This window comes from Marmota monax, unplaced genomic scaffold (genome assembly GCF_021218885.2).
Source record: "Marmota monax isolate L192 unplaced genomic scaffold, Marmota_monax_Labrador192_F-V1.1 WCK01_AAM20220418_F8-fsc00003, whole genome shotgun sequence".
Taxonomy (NCBI): Eukaryota; Metazoa; Chordata; class Mammalia; order Rodentia; family Sciuridae; genus Marmota; species Marmota monax.
Window position 1 is genome coordinate 5,713,164 of NW_026694084.1, and position 14,427 is coordinate 5,727,590.

The 14,427-nt window shown below is 35.9% G+C and overlaps 1 protein-coding gene across 4 annotated transcripts in view; it reads left to right on the plus strand.

Moving 5' to 3' along the window:
* Positions 1 to 14,427, plus strand: part of Cpq (carboxypeptidase Q) — a 463,439-nt gene that overhangs the window by 19,800 nt on the left and 429,212 nt on the right. The window lies entirely within an intron of this gene.

Consider the following 14,427-nt stretch of genomic DNA (forward strand, 5'->3'; position numbering starts at 1 on the left):
GCGAAATTAAGCTTCAGGATGGAAGATGAAATTAAAACCTTCCACGACAAACAAAAGTTAAAAGAATATGCAGCTAGAAAACCATCTCTTCAAAACATCCTCGGCAAAACATTACAGGAAGAGGAAATGGAAAATAACAATGAAAACCAACAGTGGGAGGTAGGACAGTAAAGGGGGGGGGATAATCAAAGAGGAAAACAAACCATGTTTAGTAACATTAATAAACAAATATGGCTGGAACAACAACCCATATCTCAATAATAACCCTAAATGTTAATGGCTTAAACTCACCAATTAAGAGACACAGGCTAATAGAATGGATCACAAAACAAGACCCAACAATATGCTGCCTACAGGAGACGCATTTGATAGGAAAAGACATACATAGGCTGAAGGTGAAAGGTTGGGAAAAATCATATCACTCATATGGACTTCGGAAACAAGCAGGAGTGTCCATACTCATATCAAATAAAATAGATTTCAAGCCAAAGTTAATCAAAAGGGATAAAGAGGGACACTACATACTGCTTAAGGGAACCATACACCAACAAGACATAACAATCATAAATATATATGCCCCAAACAATGGTGCAGCTATGTTCATCAAACAAACTCTTCTCAAGTTCAAGAGTCTAATAGACCACCATACAATAATCATGGGAGACTTCAACACACCTCTCTCGCCACTGGACAGATCTTCCAAACAAAAGTTGAATAAGGAAACTATAGAACTCAATAACACAATTAATAACCTAGACTTAATTGACATATATAGAATATACCACCCAACATCAAGCAGTTACACTTTTTTCTCAGCAGCACATGGATCCTTCTCTAAAATAGATCATATATTATGTCACAGGGCAACTCTTAGACAATATAAAGGAGTAGAGATAATACCATGCATCCTATCTGATCATAATGGAATGAAACTGAAAATCAACGATAAAAGAAGGAAGGAAAAAGCATACATCACTTGGAGAATGAACAATAGGTTACTGAATGATCAATGGGTTATAGAAGACATCAAGGAGGAAATTAAAAAATTCTTAGAGATAATTGAAAACACAGACACAACATATCGGAATCTATGGGACACATTGAAAGCAGTTCTAAGAGGAAAATTCATTGCTTGGAGTTCATTCCTTAAAAAAAGAAAAAAACAACAAATAAATGATCTCATACTTCATCTCAAAATCCTTGAAAAAGAAGAGCAAAACAACAGCAAAAGAAGTAGAAGGCAAGAAATAATTAAAATCAGAGCTGAAATTAATGAAATCAAAACAAAAGAAACAATTGAAAAAATTGACAAAACTAAAAGTTGGTTCTTTGAAAAAATAAACAAAATCGACAGACCCTTAGCGATGCTAGTGAAGAGAAGAAGAGAGAGAACTCAAATTACTAGCATACAGGATGAAAAAGGAAATGTCACAACAGACACTTCAGAAATACAGAAGATAATCAAAAATTATTTTGAATCCTTATACTCCAATAAATTAGAAGATAGTGAAGGCATCGATAAATTTCTTAAGTCATATGATCTGCCCAGATTGAGTCAGGAGGATATAGACAACCTAAACAGACCAATATCAATTGAGGAAATAGAAGAAACCATCAAAAGACTACCAACTAAGAAAAGCCCAGGACCGGATGGGTATACAGCAGAATTTTACAAAACCTTTATAGAGGAACTAATACCAATACTTTTCAAGCTACTTCAGGAAATAGACAAAGAGGGAGAACTTCAAAATTTATTCTATGAGGCCAACATCACCCTGATACCTAAACCAGACAAAGACACTTCAAAGAAAGAAAACTACAGACCAATATCTCTAATGAACCTAGATGCAAAAATCCTCAATAAAATTCTGGCGAATTGGATTCAAAAACATATCAAAAAAATTGTGCACCATGATCAAGTAGGATTCATCCCTGGGATGCAAGGCTGGTTCAATATACGGAAATCAATAAATGTTATTCACCACATCAATAGACTTAAAAATAAGAACCATATGATCATCTCGATAGATGCGGAAAAAGCATTCGACAAAGTACAGCATCCCTTTATGTTCAAAACTCTAGAAAAACTAGGGATAACAGGAACATACCTCAATATTGTAAAAGCAATCTATGCTAAGCCTCAGGCTAGCATCATTCTGAATGGAGAAAAACTGAAGGCATTCCCTCTAAAATCTGGAACAAGACAGGGATGCCCTCTCTCTCCACTTCTGTTCAACATAGTTCTCGAAACACTGGCCAGAGCAATTAGACAGACGAAAGAAATTAAAGGCATAAAAATAGGAAAAGAAGAACTTAAATTATCACTATTTGCAGATGACATGATTCTATACCTAGCAGACCCAAAAGGGTCTACAAAGAAACTATTAGAGCTAATAAATGAATTCAGCAAAGTGGCAGGATATAAAATCAACACGCATAAATCAAAGGCATTCCTGTATATCAGCGACAAATCCTCTGAAATGGAAATGAGGACAACCACTCCATTCACAATATCTTCAAAAAAATAAAATACTTGGGAATCAACCTAACAAAAGAGGTGAAAGACTTATACAATGAAAACTACAGAACCCTAAAGAGAGAAATAGAAGAAGATCTTAGAAGATGGAAAAATATACCCTGTTCATGGATAGGCAGAACTAACATCATCAAAATGGCGATATTACCAAAAGTTCTCTATAGGTTTAATGCAATGCCAATCAAAATCCCAACGGCATTTCTTGTAGAAATAGAGAAAGCAATCATGAAATTCATATGGAAAAATGAAAGACCCAGAATAGCAAAAACAATGCTAAGCAGGAAGTGTGAATCAGGCGGTATAGCGATACCAGACTTCAAACTATACTACAGAGCAATAGTAACAAAAACAGCATGGTACTGGTACCAAAACAGGCGGGTGGACCAATGGTACAGAATAGAGGACACAGAAAGCAATCCACAAAACTACAACTATCTTATATTTGATAAAGGGGCTAAAAGCATGCAATGGAGGAAGGATAGCATCTTCAACAAATGGTGCTGGGAAAACTGGAAATCCATATGCAACACAATGAAACTGAATCCCTTTCTCTCGCGATGCACAAAAGTTAATTCAAAATGGATCAAGGAGCTTGATATCAAATCAGAGACATGCCGTCTGTTAGAAGAAAAAGTTGGCTACGATCTACATACTGTGGGGTCGGGCTCCAAATTCCTCAATAGGACACCCATAGCACAAAAGTTAATAACTAGAATCAACAAATGGGACTTACTCAAACTAAAAAGTTTTTTCTCAGCAAAAGAAACAATAAGAGAGGTAAATAGGGAGCCTACATCCTGGGAACAAATCTTTACTCCTCACACTTCAGATAGAGCCCTAATATCCAGAGTATACAAAGAACTCAAAAAATTAGACAATAAGAGAACAAACAACCCAATCAACAAATGGGCCAAGGACCTGAACAGACACTTCTCAGAGGAGGACATGCAATCAATCAACAAGTACATGAAAAAATGCTCAACATCTCTAGCTGTCAGAGAAATGAAAATCAAAACCACCCTAAGATACCATCTCACTCCAGTAAGATTGGCAGCCATTATGAAGTCAAACAACAACAGGTGCTGGCGAGGATGTGGGGAAAAGGGTACACTTGTCATTGCTGGTGGGACTGCAAATTGGTGAGGCCAATTTGGAAAGCAGTATGGAGATTTCTTGGAAAGTTGGGAATGGAGCCAACATTTGACCCAGCTATTCCCCTTCTTGGTGTATTCCGTAAAGACCTAAAAAGAGCATGCTACAGGGACACTGCTACATCGATGTTCATAGCAGCTCAATTCACAATAGCAAGACTGTGGAACCAACCCAGATGCCCTTTAATAGACGAATGGATTAAAAAAATGTGGCATTTATACACAATGGAGTATTACTCTGCATTAAAAAATGACAAAATCATAGAATTTGCAGGGAAATGGATGGCACTAGAGCAGATTATGCTAAGTGAAGCTAGCCAATCCCTAAAAAACAAATGCCAAATGTCTTCTTTGATATAAGGAGAGTAACTAAGAACAGAGTAGGGACGAAGAGCATGAGAAGAAGATTAACATTAAACAGAGATGAGAGGTGAGAGGGAAAGGGAGAGAAAAGGGAAATTGCATGGAAATGGAAGGAGACCCTCAGGGTTATACAAATGAACATACAAGAGGAAATGAGGGGAAAGGGAAAAATAATACAAGGGGGAGAAATGAAGGTCAGTAGAGGGGTTAGAGAGAGAAGAGGGGAGGGGAGGGGAGAGGGGATAGTAGAGGATAGGAAAGGTAGCAGAACACGACAGTCACTAGTATGGCAATATGTAAATCAATGGATGTGTAATTGATGTGATTCTGCAATCTGTATATGGGCTAAAAATGGGAGTTCATAACCCACTTGAAGCAAAGTGTGAAAGATGATATATCAAGAACTATGTAATGTTTTGAACAACCAACAATAAAAAAAAGATTAATAGTGCAAATATACCAATTGAAAAATAAAAATTGGCAGATTGAATTAAAAAAAAAAGAAAACCTGTTCCAATTGTATGCTGTCTATAAGAAAGATACTTCATCTATAACATAGGCAGGTTGAAAATAAAATGCAAAAAAAGATGAAGTGAATTTTTGTTATTTAAGGTAACTATATTATTTAAAGTTGACATGAATTATGAATTAGCAAGTACTGAACTGCTGCTCCTAGGGGAGATGCAAGGTTAGATTCCCAGGTGTTACAGGGTTAGGAGCTTCTGGTCACATTTTTGTTGATTGGTAAGTAGATAATTTATTTTGTGTTTGTTTCTGTTTAAAAATATCTTATTGTATATGTATTGTTGATTCATTAGCTTTGAACTCATGGTCAGTAGCACTGTGACTCATGTCTGAACAAACCTTGTCTTACATATACAGTGTTTCTCTATAAATCACATCATGGCCTTCATGTGCATAAGAACGATAGTCAGCACTTCATCACTATTTTGAACAGTAGAATTACCAAGTTAAAGCACAAAATTATTAAAAATTTGGCATAAAGTATACTGTGAGAGAATGACATTTGTTTATAGCATGAGAACTAAAATAAGAAGCCAGAACACTGTTTTATTTGACTTTGACTTGGACTGTGCATGTGTGGGGGAGTGACTCAAGGTTTCTGCTACTCTTGATGTTCATAAATGACTGCAAGAGCTCTCTGAATATTGATTTTGGTATTACAAATAAATTTTAGCAGAAGGTGAATCAGCAAATATAGAATGCACAAATAATGAAAATCAACCATCTTATGCCAAGATTAATAAAAGGGAAGCAACAGTGGCTATATTGATATCAGATAAAGTAGACTTTGGTCAGAGAAAATTACCAGAGACATTATGTAATGATAGAAGAGTTAAGTCTATCAAGAGGACATAACAATCCTACATGTGTAGGTATCCCAAACCAAACCAAACCAAAATAACAACAAAACAGTTATATAGGAAGCAAAACCTAACAGAAATGAAAAAATAAAAAGACAAATGTAAAGTTATAGTTGGAGACTTCAGCATCTCTTTCTTCTCAACTATTGGTTGAAGAGTAAGGCAGAAAATGAGCAGGGATATAGTAAAACTCAACACCACCAACCACTAAAAATATATAATGGATATTTATAGAGCACTCCACCCAACAACAGTGGAATTCACATTTCTTTTCAAATGTTCATGAAATATTATACTAAGATCATATCTTGGGCCATAAAACAAACCTCAGCAAATTTGAAAGAATGGAATTCATGGAGAGTATGTTTTCTGACCACAGTGGAACCAATGTAAAAGTCACTAACAGGAAGATAGTGGAATCTATAAATCTATAAATATTTGGAAATTAAACAACACACTTCTAAAAATAATTCATGGATCCAAGAGAACATATCAATGAAGTAAAGAAAAATACACTGAAGGAATAAAAATGAAAATACAATGTTAAAATTCATGGGACACAGCCAAAGCAGTACTTGGAGGGAGATTTATAGTACTATACTATATGTATACATTAGGAAAAAAAAGTCTAATATCACTGTAACCACCCACCACAAGAACTTAGGAAAATAAAATCAAAATCAAAGCAAGCAGAAGGAAGGAAATTTTTTTAAAAAGTCAATATTCAATGGAATTGAAAAAGTAAAACAATAAAGAAGATCAATGAAATGGTGATTCTTTGAAAAGATTTATGAAATGGACAATATCTAGTAAGATTGAGAAAGAAAGAGAAAGCACACATGCTAATAGAAACAAACTGATGAAAAAGAAAGAAGAAAAATAGAAATGAAAGAAGAAAAGGACAAATCTAAAGCTATACTTGGAGACTTCAGTATCTTTCAAATATTGCTTAAATAATGAGGCAGAAAATTAGCAAGGATATGGTCGAAGTCAATGCCACCAACAAAAGGCTAATAAGAGAATACTACGAACAGCATAAAGCTATTGAATTTGACATGAATTTTACAACATAAGTGAACTGGACCAATTCCTTGAAAAGCGCAAACTGCCAGCATTCACTCAACATGAAAAAAATAATTTTAATAGCCCTGTAAATATTAAGGAAATTTTAATTTATAATTTTAAAACTCCCAAGAAAAGAACTCCAACCCCAGATGGTTTCACTGCAGAAGTCTGCCAAATGTTTAAAGAAAAATTAATACAAATTTAATACATTCTAATCCAAAAAAACAGAAGAAGGGGAAACATTTTCAGATTCACTTTATGAAGGTAGTATTACTAAGATACCAAATAGTAAAAGCAATAAAAAAATAAATATATAAAACTAGAGACCAGTATTCCTCATGATTATAAAGGCACACAAATTTTGAATGAAATATTACCAAATAGAATGCAGTGATACAGAAAAAGAACTGTGAACTGTGACTAAAGAAAATTTATCCCTAGGATGCCAGGTTGGTTCAATATTTAAAAATCATCAGTGTAATCCAGCATATTAGAAGACAAAATAAAAAAAGAATCAGATGATCTTTTCAATAGGTACACAGCAAGTATTTGACAAAATCCAGAACATGTTCAGGATTAAAATTCTCAGCAAGATACGGAAGAGGGAATCTTCTTCACTTTGTTAAGGAGTGTCTATAAGAAACTGTTAACATTTTTGTTTACTGATAAAAAGCTCAATGTTTTCCTCCAAGATCAAAATAAAATGGGGGGAATTAGTCTACTCTTTTCAAACATTATTATACAGGTACAGTAGACAAGACTGTGTGGTATTAGTGAAGAGATGGACACGTGGATCAATGGAGCTGAACAGATAATGAAAAAGTATATCCACATCAATGTGTCCCAGTAATTGTTCACAAAGGTTCAAAAGAAATACAATGATGAAAAGAAAAGCATTGAACCTTCTCAGCAATATATGATCCTTGATATAAGTCTCAGACCCTATATAATATTTCACTCAAAATATATCATGGACTTAAATGTAAAATGTAAAACTATAAAACTCGTAGGAAAAAAAAAACATGGGAAAAAATGTTCAGGATCTAGGGCTAGGCAAAGAGACTTGACCTCAGAGCATGATTCATAAGAAGAAACAATAATTTTTCAGTATTCAAAATCAAAACCTTTTGCTCTGTGGAAGATTCTGATAGGAAGATGAAAAGACAAGATTCATATTAAGAGAAAACATTTGCCAACCACTTATCTCACAAAGGTCTAGGTGTCTAAAATAGAAACTCTCAAAACTCAAAAGTTAGAAAGTATGTAACCCAATTAACACAAGGACAAAGATAAGAATAATCATTTTCCTGAGGAAAATATACAGATAGGAAATGAACACCTGTAAAGTTCAGGGATCACTACACACATATCACAATGGCTAAGATAAAGAATAGTGACAACAGTGTCCCTGGTAAGGATGTGGAGAATCTGGATCCCTACATTGATGGTGAGAACATAAGATCATACAGCCACTCTGGGAAGAGTTTGGCAGTTTCTTTACAAAACTAAACCTGTAACTACTATGCAACCCAACACTTGTACTCCTGGGTGTTTATTCCTGAAAAGACTTATGGTCACTCAAAAGCTTATAACTTAATATTCATGGCAGCTTCATAGGTAATAGCCCTAAACTGGAAACAACACCGATATCTGTCAATGGGTGAATGGTTAAAAAATTCTGTCACATATCCATCCTGTGGAATATCACTCAGCAATAACAAAGGACAAATTATTGATGTAAGCAATGACCTTGATGAATTTCCAGGGAATTCTGAATTTAAAAAAAAAACAAGGTAATCTACTGTATCATTATATTTATATAATATTCTTGAAATGACAAAATTATAGAAATGGGGGAGAGAATAGTGGTTGTCAGGAGTTAAGGAGTGAATGGGTGGGGGTGGAAGAAAGGGTAAGCTTAGTTCTAAAAGAGCACAGAGTCAGCACATCCTGGTGCTGATGGAATGTTCTGTATCCTGCCTGTCTCAGTGGCAGTATTCTGGTTCTGATGCTGTACTATAGTTTTGTAAAATGTTATATCGGGTAGTGGGGGGTAACTAGGAGAGGGTTCTGTAATGAGGCTGGAGATGCAGCTCAGTGGCAGAGTGCCTGCCTAGCATGCATGGAGTCCTGGGTTTGATCCCCAGCACTGCAAATGCAAAACAAAGTAAAACAAAAGACCCAAAAAGCCTATAAGAAAAAACCAGGATGCTTTAGTGTGGTTTCTTTCCCTGTGGCTGATCATCTTAAATCTTTTTGTCAACCATTGAACACTGATCTACAAATATTTATTCTAAATTCCTGCTTTGCACTCAGCATTATGGTTGCTGGAACTATTCAGTTCAATTATAGAAACATAAGATTTGGAGTGCATACAAAGATATGTGTGTGTGTGTGTGTGTGTGTGTGTGTGTGTGAAGCATGTGCAAGTGTGGTCATAATTCTCCTCTTTCAGTAGTTCTAATGTTCCACTGTAAATTATAAAAGTTATAGTGTAAAGTGGTATTTGTAATCCTATTTGGCTCTTAACTTGCCAGGAAGAATATCCTCTCTCAGGATATGTAGCTTCACTACAGTACCAACCATTGTATTGTCAAATCCATGTGAATTATGCAAAACAAAAGAAAAACAAATGGCCTAGCTAAGGTTTGGCAGCTGCAACAAGGAACCTATCAATCTGAGGTTTGTTGTAATGACTGCATTTAAAAGAATATTCTTCCAAGTAAATCTAGTGCTTGGAATGAATGAAAAATCGTATTAAAAATCTGAAGTTCATTTTCGAAAGATTGGAGGAAAAAAAAGAAAAAGAAAATGCTTGCCAACTTTTCCTTGGTTTGAACTTATATAGAAAGATTTATCAGTTTAGATTCTTTCCTAATTATTGGTTAATTTGCCAGTGAAAGCTCTTGGAAAAATCTATTTTCACATTTATTTGAATTTGAGGAAAAATGGAAAGTTTGGGAAAAATAAGAAAAGCATTTAGCTCGAGGGATAGTTCACGAATATGGTGAGGGAGCTGGCAGAAAAATAGTTCCTATCAGATCTTATGGTTTAGAAGATTCTTGCAGATTTAGGTAAACCAGATTTGAGAATTCCTGATTTTATACAATCAGGTAAATATCTTGTTATGCAATGTACAATTCCAGCTTACTACGTGATAGAAATGAAACTATAAAAGCAAAAAGGAGGCAAAAATAAGGCTTCATGGACTCCTTAGGCCATTTGTGAAAGCCCCTGTATTGCAGATTGCAAAGCAGGTGGTGAGCAAAGACTTTGTACCTTGACAGGGCTGCGCTATTGTACTACTCCAAGGCTGTGCATACGATGTCCTCTGGGCTGTGTACTGAAGGATTGGTCTGGATTTATGAGGATAACCTGACGCCTGACTCTGTGTTAGGTATTGAGAAACACCTGGAAAAAAAAAAGTCCCTTTCATGGTGTTTCCTTTCTAGATGAGAAATACAGACAATGAACTAAGGGTTTGAGTTAATTTTACAAAGGTTGAATCACCCTTATCTGAAAAGCTTGGGGCAAGAAATGTTTTGGATTTCAGATTCCTTTTTGGATTTTTGGAATATTTGCATATACATAATGAGATATCTTGGAGGTAGAACCCAAGTCTCAACACAAAACTCATTTATGTTTCATAGACATCTTATTCACACAGTCTAAAAATAATTTTATATAAGCACCACATAAAAATAAAGATATGTGTCCACTTATAACTGAAAATAAATATTTAAAAAATATATTTGTTATGGTTTTGATGAGAGGTATCCTCCAAAAGCTCACATGTGAGACAATGCAAGATTTGGGAGATAAATGATTGGGTTATAGCCTTCACCTAATCAGTGAGCTCATCCCTGATGGGAACTGAGTGATGACCAGATGCAGGTGAGGTGTGGCTGGAGGAAGTGGTTCATTGGGGGCATGGCCATGGGGTATACATTTTGCATCTGGAGAGTGGAGTTTTTCTCTCTCGGCTCTCTGATCATCATGTGAGTTGCTTCTCTCTGTCATACTCTTCTGCCATGATGTTCTGCCTCACCTCAAACCTCGAGGAATGAAGCCAACCTTCTAGACTAAGCCCTCTGAAACTATAAGCCTCCAAATAAACTTTTTCTCCTCTACCATTGTTCTGGTCAGATCTTTTAGTCACAGCAGTGAAAAAGCTGACTAAAACAATATTTTACATAATTTTATGCTTGAATTGAAGTTTTATGGTATGGAATTTTCCACTTGTACATCATGTCAGTATTCAAAAAATTTTGTATTATGGGGAATGTTTGATTTTTTTGATTAGAGATACCCAATCTCTGTAATCTGTTGAAAGTGACATGTTCTATGCAGAAAAATAAAATAAGGGTGGAGGAAAAGGCTATCTAGGATTGTGGGGTGGGGGTGAGGTCACTGTGATTTTAAATAGGCAGGTCAAGGAAAAATTCCCTGAGAGGATTTTGACAAAGACTGGAAGTTACCACATTTCCCCTGGGTAAGAGTTTTCCAAGCAGAGGGAACAGCTGGTTCTGGGACTGAAGTGGTAATATTACAACTCCACAATGAAGCCAGATTATCTGGAGCAGAGGGAGGGAATGCTAGAGATGAGGGGCTTTGGGGGTCCTCCCCAGGACTTCCTCATAGTGAGTTGAGACCATTCTGAGTGCGGTGAGCCAGGGAGCAGCACCCTCTGACCAGGTAACTGGTATGAGTTCTGTGGTGCCTGGCTAGATAGGAAGTGACTTAAATACCACATGGATGCAGTTCCAATAAAATGCTAAAGCTAGGGCTGAAACTGGGAAAGATGGTGGTTAAAAGGGCGACAAAATAAAAACAACCCCTAAAGAGATTTTTATATTGCTTGTAAGATAGTGGAGCTGTAAGAGTGGTGGATATTGTTTTGTAGTTAAAACTTGGTCTTACTTTCGAAAAGTCATTGTTCCATTAGAAACAATGAAAATGGATCATAGGGGATCCATTTTAGTAGGTGATGCAACATGTCAATCATTGTCCTGGTATGTTAAATCTTTTAACATTGGCAAAATAGGTAAGGTGGTATTACTGCTTGGTTTCCTCCTGTTGGAAAAAACAGAAACAGAAAGATTCTGACGAGGAAGGGAATATGAGAAGTAGAAAGAGCTGAAATGAATGGCCTTTTTTCTTCTTAATAATGTTGTGCTTAAAATACTCTTGTGGGTTTATTTAATAAATTTACATCTCTTAATATTAGATCTACATTCAGAATAGTACAGTTTGGTAGTCTCTAATGTGTAGGACTTCATGATCTATGTAAACTTTCATATTACCTGAAACAGTGTTATTAAGTGTACAAGTTTCATAAGAAATGCTTATGGAGACTTTAAATTAATAAGAAGTACCTAGCACACCTGGTTAAGAATGATTGCATGACATCCCCACTTTTCTAGATAAAGGTCTGCCAGCACATTTGTTCCAGGTGCATAGGTGCAGGTTACAACTTGGCACAGTGGCTCTAAAAAGGATAGAGATTCAAACGGGACATGAACAAAATCTTTCTTTTGTTTGAAGGAGACATTCTCTTCATACCTTGATATAACTGCATCCCACAGAACTTTGGGAATCTTATTTTCATTTTGTTTTTGGTAAAATAAGAAGTGCCTTTGAAAACCAGTTTATCTTCGGATGTAAAGGAAGAGAAAAACCTTTTGATGTTTGGCAAGATTTGCTTAAGAACAAAAATGATTTAAAGGGCTTTTTAAAATGAGCCAGTGTTGTCAATTTTTTCTTCTTCTACAGATCGTAATCACAGAAAATTGAAATATTGATACCCTTAAGGCTAAACATAGCCTGCCTATCCCTGGAATACCCACAAACAGGACACCCTCTTTGGAAGAACAAACATTAAGTGCATATCTGTTGACAATGTGAAAAGATACAAGAGTCAGATAAAAGAAACCATATTAAAAGGCTTTTTAAATTTCAATTTTTTTTTCACTTTGCCATCCCCAGCGTGTAAACTCTTATCTTCATGGTTATCTCTTTCAGTTGCATAACTGTGGCAAGAAACAGGAAAAGTGCTGTTTCTCATGTTTCTTTCTTTTTTTTTAATTGGTTGTTCAAAACATTACAAAGCTCATGACATATCATCATTCATACATTTGATTCAAGTGAGTTATGAACTCCCAAACTCTTCCTACTTCTGACAAGAGAAACAGGAAGGATGGATTTTTATAGGTCCCCCACTGTATCTGTCACCCCTGCCTTGATGAGGTGAGGAAATCAGCACAAGTATACCACCATCAACTTTCTCACCCCTTGTTCTCACTTTTGTTAATTATGCATTACTACATGTTAGAGTTTCTAACATACTCATTCTATTCTGTAATCATAATCACTGTATTTGTTTCAGTCTTAGTTATAGTGAATTCAGTATAATTACAGTCATGTGCTGAATAATGATGTTTTTGTCAATGACAGACTGCAGATATGACAGTGGTCCCATAAGATTATAATGGAGCTAAAAAATTCCTATTGCATACTGACATTGTAGCTGTCATGATGTTGTAGAGCAATGCATTATCCTGTGTTTGTGGTGATGCTGGTACAAACACACCTACTGTGCTGTCAGTCATAAAGTATAACACATACAGTTATGTGCAGCATAATATGTGACAATGATAATAAACAAAATGTCACTGGTATATGTATTTACTGTTCTATACGTTTTATCATTAGAGTGTACTCATTCTAATTGTTTAAAAAAGCTACTGTAAAAAGGTATGCAACTGACAGCAGCCTCGAATATCAATGTCTCTTGATAGCATTGTTTTCCCTTGTGCTTGATTTAATTTTATGTTGGTTTCATCATGGATTTAGGAGCAATAGGCTATATATCTCATATAACCTGGGAGTGTAATAGGCTCTACCATCACAGGCTGTGTAAGAACACTATATGATGGTCACACAATGACAAAATCACATAATGACATATTTCTCAGGACACATCCCTGTTGTTAAATGAGGCATGACTATATTAGTCCTTTTGCCAGAGTCGTTTATTTATTTTTAATATACTTCTTGGGTAAAGTGAATACACTAGCAATTCCTTCCAGAAGAGGGAAAAAAGATTCTTTGGGTTCTCAGACACTCAAAAATATTAGTCAGCCTTTCCTAATTCCTGAAGTTCCAGAGAACCTATGCGAGTCTGAACAAGTCAACTATAGCATTCAAAGAACCAGGCACACATCATTTCTCCTGCATGGCATATGTAAGCCATGACACAATGCCAATAGAATAGTTGTAGGATGTCAGAAGAGAGCAACTGTGGCTCCAGATCTGTGGTAAAATCAGCAGAAGACCGAACACATTCTCGTTATGGGTGGAGTGAGTGTGAAGCAGAACATCTCTCCCAATAAACCACATGCACCTTCTGAGTATAAATCACCAAATTAGTGAAAAGCAGCAGCATCAGAGAGAACCAGACCTATATGGAGTGGGAATCCCAACAACCACCACCTTTCCCAAGCAGCCAGTTCCATACATCAACCCCTGCACCTGTCAGATTTCACCCTGGGTGCACTCAAAGCCTGGAAGATGAGGAGGGAGGAGGCGCAGTGCACACATAGTATGTAGTAAGAGAAAAGCAGACCCTGCTCCCTTCAAGCAGTGACCTGAACCCTGGATGGCTGGGGAAAGGAAAGGAGAAGAACTTTAAACTAAATATAAATTGGAATTTGAACACCTATTAAATATTTGAATAAGTCTCATAATAACAGAAAGCGATTGAAAAGTTGTGGAATCTGCCCAGATGTTATTACACAGCTGGCAGCAGGGATTATTTGTATCCCATTGAGTGTAGGCTCTACAATAACCTGGTTATATACAGTACAGTAAAACCAATATAGACATCAAAGTAAGACTGATTTGGTTTGACTCCTTGCTCAGTCACTTA